General features: G+C 36.1%; 1 pseudogene; it reads left to right on the forward strand.

Annotated features, from left to right (window-relative positions):
• Positions 1 to 3419: 3419 nt before the first annotated feature.
• Positions 3420 to 4623, forward strand: LOC105881547 (glyceraldehyde-3-phosphate dehydrogenase pseudogene; annotated as a pseudogene).
• The last annotated feature ends 5509 nt before the right edge of the window (positions 4624 to 10132 follow it).

Genomic DNA, 10132 nt, shown 5'->3' on the forward strand with positions numbered 1-10132 from the left:
AAACCTTTATCCGAGGTGTAGAGAGCAAATATTTTCTCCCACTCTGTGGGTTGTCTATTTGCTCTACTGATGGTTTCCTTGGCTGTGCAGAAACCTTTTAATTTGATCAGATCCCATTTGTTTATTTTTGATGCTGCAGTGATTGCCTTGGGGGTCTTCCTCAAAAATTCTTTGCCTAGACCAATATCTGATAGGTTTTTCCCAGCATCTTCTTCTAGGATTCTTAAGGTTTCATGCCTTAAGTTTAAGTCTGTTATCCATCTTGAGTGAATTTTTGTGAGAGGTGAGAGGTAGGGATCCTGATTCGCTCTTCTGCATGTAGCTAACCAGTTTTCCCAGCACCATTTATTGAAGAGAGATTCTTTTCCCCAATGTATATTTTTGTCAGCTTTATCTAAGATTAGATTACCGTATACTGATGGTTTCATCTCTGGTATCTCAGATCTATTCCAGATATCTATGTTTCTGTTCTTGTGCCAGTACCAGGCTGATTTAACTATTATTGCTTTATAGTACAGCTTGAGGTCAGGAAGACTGATGCCTCCCGGATTGTTCTTTTTATTTAAGATTTCTTTGGCTATACGAGGTTTTTTCTGGTTCTGTACAAAGTGAATAATTATTTTTTCTAGATCTGTAAAGAATGCTGATGATATTTTGATTTGCATTGATTTTGTAGATCACTTTAAGTAATATTGACATTTTAACTATATTGATTCTACCAATCCATGAATAAGGTAGATTTTTCCATCTTTTTTTTTTTTTATTTTGGCATATTATGGGGGTACAGATTTTAAGGTTTCAATAAATTCCCATTTCCCCCCTCCCCCCAAAAGTCTGAGTCTCCATCATGACCATCCCCCAGATGGTGCACATCTCACTCATTATGTATGTATATACCCGCCCCCCTCCCCCCTCCCACCTGCCCAATACCCTATTGATTTTTCCATCTTTTTAAATCTTCTGCAATTCCTTTTTTTAGTGTTTCATAATTCTCCTTGTATAAATCTTTTGTATCTTTCATTAAGTATACTCCTAGATATTTAATTAACACACCTTTATGATAAAAAACTCTTATCAAAATAGGCATAGATGGCTCATACCTTAAATTTATCAAATCCATCTATGACAAAACCACTGCTAATATCATTCTAAACGGGGAAAAATTGAAATCTTTCCCCCTTTGATCCGGAACTAGACAAGGCTCCCCTCTATCTCCTCTCCTATTCAACATAGTACTTGAAGTCCTAGCGATAGCAATCAGGCAGGAGAGGGGTATTAAGGGCATTCAAGTGGGGGCAGATGAAATCAAACTCTCACTCTTCACCAATGATATGATATTATACCTAGAAAACCCCATGGACTCTTCCAAGAGACTCCTAGACTTGATAACCAAATCTGGTAAAGTTTCAGGTCATAAAATCAATATACACAATCAGAAGCATTCATATATGCCAAGAACCAACAAGCAGAAACTCAAATCAAAAACTCAATACCCTTTACTATAGCCCCAAAGAAAATTAAACATCCTTGTAAATCTTAAATGAAATGTAAAGTATGAAGGTTTCTGATAGTAGAAACATTCTTTGTTTTATAAATAGTTAAGTATGAAAACTAAAACAATTTAAAAGGGAAGTCTGGGGGAAGGGAGCTTGTTTGTATGTGTGGGTCTTCACCACCCAGAGGCAATATCTCTGTATATTTTTATGTATTTCTATCCAATTTTCTTCCTACAGTGATAAAGAAATTTTCCTTTGGCACAAAACATTCTTTGAAAACAACATTTGTAATAAGAGAATAGCCCAAATAATATAACTAAGCCCTTATAGTGAATATTTTATCCTATTTGTTTGGCCACATTTATATTACACACTGTACAAATAACTTTTGTATCTAAAGTTTTGGGGGTTTTGTTTTTGTTTTTTGTTGTTTTTTTGTTTTTGTTTTTTTCTTTTTAGAGACAGAGTCTCACTCTGTCGCTCTGGCTGGAATGCAGTGGCATAATCATAGCTCACTGCAGCCTCAAACTTCTGGGCTTGAGTAATCCTCCTGGCTTCAACCTCCCCAGTAACTGAGACTACCATCTCACCATGTTGCCCAGGATGATCTCGAACTCCTAGGCTCGAAAAATCCTCCTGCCTTGGCTTCCCAATGTGCTAGGATTACAGGCATGAATATAGTGCCAGGCCTGTGTCTAAGGTTTTAAGCATATTTCTTATTATTTCTTTTTGATTAGTTAATAAATGTGAACAATTTAATAAATTAATGGCATTCCTTTAAAGGAAATTAATGAATCAAAATGAAAAATACTTTTTAAAAACCTTTGCAAATGTTTCACAAAAGATTTGTATAATTAAAAGATACCTCAAGAGTACACAAGACAGTCTATTCCACTGAACTTTGAACCATATTGCATATTATATTTGTCACAATACCCAATGGTTAAACATTGTATTGTAACACACTTAAAATTTTTCATTTATTTTGTTAATTGCTACTTTGAAGTTACTTATCTGGTTATTAGACAGTAATTCTACCCGAATTTCCTGGCCATCCTTTTCCTAATGTTAAATGAGAAAGGCATCTTCTTTTCACCATATTTCTATAAAAAAAGTGTGCATTAATCATATTAACCTATCAAATATGCTTCAAAATTATTATATGCCTTTTAACATTTATACATTATTACTGGTATTTTAAAGTTTAAAACGTTTTTATTATATTTTTAAACATTTCTACTGTATGGTTTTTTTTTTTTTTTTGAGACAGAGTCTTGCTTTGTTGTCCGGGCTAGAGTGAGTGCCGTGGCGTCAGCCTAGCTCACAGCAACCTCAAACTCTTGGGCTCGAGTGATCCTTCTGCCTCAGCCTCCCGAGTAGCTGGGACTACAGGCATGCGCCACCATGCCCGGCTAATTTTATATATATATATATATCAGTTGGCCAATTAATTTCTTTCTATTTATAGTAGAGACAGGGTCTCGCTCTTGCTCAGGCTGGTTTTGAACTCCTGACCTTGAGCAATCCGCCCGCCTCGGCCTCCCAAGAGCTAGGATTACAGGCGTGAGCCACAGCGCCCGGCCTGTATGGTTTTTTTCTAACTGCTTTTGTATATAACATTGCTTTTCCTTCTGAATATTAGATAAAAATATATGTATCTTTTATTGGCACCATATTGTGTTATCTTAGTTTTTATATTTATTTTACATTTAAATTCTCCAAATATTTTTAACTTATTTGTCCTATTTTCAAACTAAAATCCTTAATTATTTAAAATTAATCACATCATAATATACATTTCTTTATTTTTCTTCTGATATTAAGTGCTATCTTTTCTTAAAGTATTTTAAACTATCAGATACTTCAGAGTTGTCTACTTCACTCTATTTCATTTTTTTTTCCTGGTTTAAAAAAATGTTTGGGCTCTCTGGTCCTCCTGTTCGACAGATAGCCGCATCTTCTCAGGCAGCGCCAGCACCGTCTCCCAGACACCATGGTGAAAGTGAAGGCCGGAATAAACTGCTTTGGCCATATTGGGCGCCTGGTCACCAGGGCTGCTTTTAACTCTGGCAAAGTGGATATTGTCACCATCAACGACCCCTTAATTGACCTCAACTACATGGTCTACATGTTCCAGTATGACTCCACCCACGGCAAGTTCCATGGTACGGTCAAGGCGGAGAACGGGAAGGTTGTCATCAATGGCCAGCCCATAACCATCTTCCAGGAGCAAGATCCCACCAAAATCAAATGGGGTGAAGCGGGCGCTGATTACGTCGTGGAGTCCACTGGCATCTTCACTACCCTGGAGAAGGCTGGGGCTCACCTAGATGGGGGTGCCAAAAGGGTCATCATCTCTGCCCCCTCTGCTGATGCCCCCATGTTTGTGATGGGCGTGAACCACAACAAGTACCAAAACAACCTCACCATCGTCAGCAATGCCTCCTGCACCACCAACTGTTTAGCCCCCCTGGCCAAGGTCATCCATGACAACTTTGGCATGGTGGAGGGACTCATGACCACAGTCCATGTCGTCACCACCACCCAGAAGACCGTGGATGGCCCCTCTGGGAAGATGTGGCGTGATGGCCGTGGGGCTCTCCAGAACATCATCCCTGCGTCCACTGGCGCAGCCAAGACTGTGGGCAAGGTCATCCCCGAGCTGAACAGGAAGCTCACTGGCATGGCCTTCCGCCTGCCCACTGCCAACGTGTCCGTGGTGGACCTGACCTGCCATCTGGAGAAGCCGGCCAAGTATGATGATATCAAGAAGGTGGTGAAGCAGGCGGCGGATGGCCCCCTCAAGGGCATCCTGGGCTACACTGAGCACCAGGTTGTCTCCTCTGACTTCAACAGCGACACCCACTCTTCCACCTTTGATGCTGAGGCTGGCATCGCCCTCAACGACCACTTTGTAAAGCTCGTTGCCTGGTATGACAATGAATTTGGCTACAGCAACAGGATGGTGGACTTCATGGCCCACATGGCCACCAAGGAGTAAAAGTCCCGGACCATCAGCCCCAGCCAGAGCACCGAGGAAGAGAGAGGCCTCAGCTGCTGGGGTGTCCCTGCCTACTCAGTCCCCACCTCACTGAGAATCTCCCCTCCTCACGATGCAGTTTCCATGCCAGAGCCCCTGAAGAATGGGAGGGGCCTAGGGAGCTCCACCTTGTCATGTACCATCAATAAAGTTCACTGTACTAGGCCAAAAAAAAAAAAAGTTTGGTTTTTTTTTTTTGGAAGATGATTAGAAGATGGTAAATATATTTTTTTTAAAAATGCTTGGGATTAATAATCTCTTGCTTTTAACTGAAATGATAAATTATCAGCAAATAAATTGAATCAAAACTTTCTACCAAACAGTATGTTTAAAAGAGCTGTAGCAATTATAATACAATGCATACATAAAAATATACTCTTGAAGAGATTATGACATATTCGCTATCCCTTTTTATAGTAGAATTGTTTACCCAAGTGATAACATGAAGTCCTCAGAAAAAATTCTGCCACCACACATTATGTTCACAGGTCTATCATTATCCATAATTTGATACGTGAAGAAATTAAATTGTTTCTCATTAGAAATGCCATTTGAATTATCATCATCAGAGAAGAAAATTTCAAGACTTCAAAAAGAATAGGAAGTATTAAAACCAAAGTATCCAGCATACTATTCTAAATTAATTCTTCATTTTAATAATATAAAGAGCTAGTTCTCTTTTCTTAAAAGTTTTATCTGTCCTTAATTATGGTGAATTAGGAAAGAATGAACTAGAGTTCGATTGAGGTTGCATTAGACTTCCAAAAAGACAGATACAATTGCTTTAACTCAATTAAATTCATCTGGGAAGCTAGTGGCCTGGCAAAGTAGTAAGAATGAGTATTAGTCTCCTTTGTCTTTACAGCCATCTGGAAGAAAAATATGTGTGGTATAGAAAGGAATCTTTAGCATTTTTGGCAAGGAGTGTTAGCAAGATTTAAATGTTATTTGCAATTTTAAATCATTCATAGATATGTGTCTTTATGTGCATAAATGGAGAAGAGATTTTGGTATGAATATCATGCTTAGATCAAATCTCATAAACATAACGATTTCAAAATGACCATGAAAAATCTTTGTCAAGAGAAAATATGATTAAAAATTGAGATTGATATTTCAGGTTTAGCCCCAGATAATTCTCGAATTGAATGTGTGATCCTGAAATTGCTCAGAGTGTTTTGATTTTTTCAGAAAAAATAATCCCAAATCAGAATACTTAATAGATTGTTGGTTTACATTGTTTCATTCAAACTCCTGGCTACTTTTCTTACAAATAAAGCCATCAATTTGCAAGGGTACATCCAAGAGGCAACTCAGCGTGAAGTACTTGGAGTGTCTTTAAACCTAAAACATTCTCCTTCAGCTAAGAGTTACCAGGTAATTAAGTTCTGAATAAAGGAATATAAGTGAAAGTATTATGTCCTAGTAATACCTTTAAAAGGAAGCTACTTGCCCCTCCCTCACTTTTCTCACCCCCTGACCCACCAACCCCACACTCCCATATACATCACAACTTACAGGTACCTGAGGACACTTTCATGTTGGGGGTAGAGAAGTCTCAGTGAAGGCCAGAGCAACACAGAGGATGGATCCGTGTTCGTGAAGGACATTGTAGGGGAAATCCACAGTTTCCCTACTTTGCTTCTCAATTTAGATGTTCACATTAAAAGAAAGAAAGCTTTCTATCTTTATTTAGCATCTGTTAAAGTAATTGAAACAAAATCTAAACTGATGTATTTTTACATTTTTGTACATAGACAAATAAAACACATAGAAATGTTTTATTTAACTTTCTTATATAATAAATATTTCTATTCTCCTTTGTATACATGTACTCATGGTTCTTAAGATTAAATACCTGGAAATAAAAATGCTAAGAACATGGAATATTATCTATTATTTAATAGATAATTACGAATTGCTCTCCAAAATAACTGAACTATTTTACACTATCATGCAGCAGTATACATGAATATACATTTCCTGCTCATTGTGATTGCTTGCATTTGTAATCTCAGCAATTTGGAAGGTTGAGGCAGGAGGGTGGCTTGAGCTTGAGGGAGGGTTTGAGATGTGCCTGGACAACATAACAACACTGTGGCTCTGAAGAAATAAAAAAAGTTAGCCATGCATGGTACCACACCTGTAGGTAGCCACAAGTACTTGGGAGACTGTGGTGAGAAGATTGCTTAAGCCAAAAAGTTCAAGGCTGCAGTGAGCTATAATTGCACCATTGCACTCCAGCTTTGACAACAGAGAGATACATTTCCTGATTGCCTTCTAGCACTTGATACTATCAATTAACAACATTTCACTAAAATTCTCTGAAAGTATTGTCATTTTTTTCAAGTTTAAATATTAGTTTAAAACCTATAGCATATCATTACTATTTTTAAGTCATTACTAATTTTTGTTAGACTGACATATTTCTATTTATATTATATTTCTTTTCTTTCTTTCTTTCTTTCTTTCTTTCTTTCTTTCTTTCTTTCTTTCTTTCTTTCTTTCTTTCTTTCTTTCTTTCTTTTTCTGAGACAGAGTCTCACTCTGTTGTCTGGGCTGGAGTGCCATGGTGTCAGCCTAGCTCACAGTAACCTCAAACTCCTGGGCTCAAGCAATCCTCCTGCCTCAGCCTCCCAAGTAGCTGGGACTACAGGCATGCGCCACCATGCCTGGCTAGGTTGTTTTCTGTATTTTTAGTTGTCCAGCTAATTTCTTTCTATTTTTAGTAGAGACGAGGTCTTACTCTTACTCAGGCTGGTCTTGAACTCCTGATCTCAAACGGTCCACTCACCTCAGCCTCCCAGAGTGCTAGGATACAGGTGTGAGCCACCATGCTCGGCCCCTCCTTTATTTCTAATCTTCCATTTAGAATGGTTTTCCATATGCCTAATGAACAAACCCACTCTCTTTTTTGTAGTATTGGTCTTCTGGTAACATTCTGCACATGGTTTGTCCAAAAATTGTTTGTTTCATGGCAATTATCAATGAATACTTCCATGGATAAAATTCTGGTTTAATGGTTACTTTGTTAAGTACATTAATTATGCCTTTCTTTGCTTTCTAGATTCCATTGTTTCTACTTTGGTTTCAGTTGATTTTAGTCTAATTACCTGTGCCAGTTATTAAGTTGTATTACAGCTTCATATCAGCCTTCTACAATTTGCTTTGTGAGGTTGGTTATTACAATATACAAGCCACATTTCTGCTTTGCCAAATAGTTCTACACCAATCTTTGCCAATAAGGTGCAATAGAGGAAAATTGCAAGACTGGAAAAGTAAAGAGGAGAGTGTTGCGTCTTTGTGGTTGCTTCTAAAGGGCTTCCTACTTGTTTGAAGTCCCTGTTATAGATTTGAAAGATGTAATTTCTCTATTTATCTTTGTATAAATATCTTACATAAGATTAAGTATTAATAAAGATTACACTAATCATACATCTTTTGAAGTTTTATATTTTCATTTCACCATATAATAATTTTGTATATAAATTTATTCATTTCCAAACCATTTTAATTATTATTTGCTTTTATATGATACAAATAAAATACTTATTTAACCTTTACCTATTACTAAGCTTTCAAATTTGTATGAATACTTATTATATTTTATAATTATTATGTTATTTTAATATGACACTTACCTATCATATGATATGTTCTCCATGAAACACTACTCTAAGCATTTTAAAGTTTATCATCTATGTTAGAATCCAAAAATCTTGAGAAGATATTGCTTCTCTTTCTTGCTAATGAGGAATTTGAAATTCTGAGAAGTAGATGGTTTACTCAAGCTCACAAAGTAATTAATTATTTGGTTTTCTTTTAGGTTATATCAAAACTAAACTATTTCAATATCATTAACATTGTTTTTTGTTTGTTTGTTTGTTTTATCCTTTGTTTTTTGTTTGCTTACCTCCTTGTTTTAATGTTTTGGTCTCTAGTGTCTATTTACCATATTTCTGGTCATGGCCCACAGTTTTCATCTGAGGATTAAAACCTCACTCACTCTTAGGGCATGTGGTTTCAGAAGGACTTCATCTCTGCAAATAGGCAAAGAGCATGTGATTTATTTTTAAACAAATTAGTGGATTTATCACTTTGGTGATAGTTTTCAGATTTGACCATGTAACACAAGCATTACCAACCATACCTAGAGTCATTTTTAGAAACTTTAAAGGGCATATTTGGCTTTGAACCTGATTGCATGTGAAGCTAGAGGTGCTGTAATCATCCTGTCATGCGTATGTAAATCAATACTAAAACCAGCACACGGAAAAGAGCAGAGCTGAGCCAAGAGACAGAGCAGACCTGTTTTAATGACGTAGCTAGCACCCGGAATCCAATCATTCCCCAAGCCAATCATGCCCACTTAAAGTTTCTTTATGCAATAAGCTATAAATAGTCAATTTTATTTTTTATAGGGCTTCTTCTCTGAGCCAGTGAATATGCAGTACTTTATCTGATATAGCCATTTTTAATGCTTAAGACAACTATGTAAGGCAGATGTTATTGTTATCTTCACTTAACAGATAAGCAAAATAAGGCCCAGAGGTTCTTATGTGACTTGTAATATATCAAGATCCATGGAGTAGATGTCATGATTAAAATTTAGTCAGTCAGAATGTAGAGTCCAGCATTTCTTTCTACTACTATTTTTGAACAAGTGTGATTTGTACTTCTGCCCTTAGAACCACAAATGTCCTTACTCATGTAGTAAGGAATTATTACTACTGTGATCATAATCCATTTTATTGTTTTGTGATGCTTTATTTTAATTTATTGACTTTTCTAAAAGTCAATAAAATAAAAAGAATTTTTGTTTGGACTTTCATGTTCAGGTTATCTTTGTGTTTTTTGTTTGCTATCTTTTTCATGGTACAGAATACATTGATGATTAGGACCAAATGGAAGTTAATGAAAATGAGTTAAATTTCTCATTGTCGGTAAGTTTTGTGGAATAACACTCCTTGGATATAATATGCGTGTTTTAAATAATGAAACTGTCCCTCTATTTGTCCTTCACCAAATGAATGTATAAACTAGTCCGTTAACAATGCAGCTGACTATGATCAGAGTCTGTTTGGACATGAAATATGAGTTTTATGAACATTGTAAGCAATGATATACTATTTTAAAAATACAGAGTGATTTTCTTTATCTTATTTCTGTCTTCACAATATTTTATAAAATTTAATTGACAATTTTAAGAATTATAAACTAAATGTTTTAGATTGAGAAAAATGTTATTTTTGGTAGAAAGAATCTAAAGCTCTTAAAATTCTTGTAAGTCTTTTATTATTACTCACGAGCATATTCATAGCAAAATTTTTAAGATGAGCCTTTAAAAATATGAAGGAATAAAAGATGCAATCTGAATGGAATGCAAGAAAACATTTTCTTGTGTGATAATCGGGTAATATAACTGTAATTTGCTTCAGAAAAAAAAGGATAGCATTGTCCTGCCACAGAAATAAAACTCTATGTTTTTTGATAGAAACCATAAAAACTCACATTACTCTGTTCTAAATTGAACCATTTAGAAAACCTGCTACTGCAGAATCACACAATTTTTCTGTAAAAATTTAAGTCTTATATA

Source organism: Microcebus murinus, chromosome 5 (genome assembly GCF_040939455.1).
Source record: "Microcebus murinus isolate Inina chromosome 5, M.murinus_Inina_mat1.0, whole genome shotgun sequence".
Lineage (NCBI taxonomy): Eukaryota > Metazoa > Chordata > Mammalia > Primates > Cheirogaleidae > Microcebus > Microcebus murinus.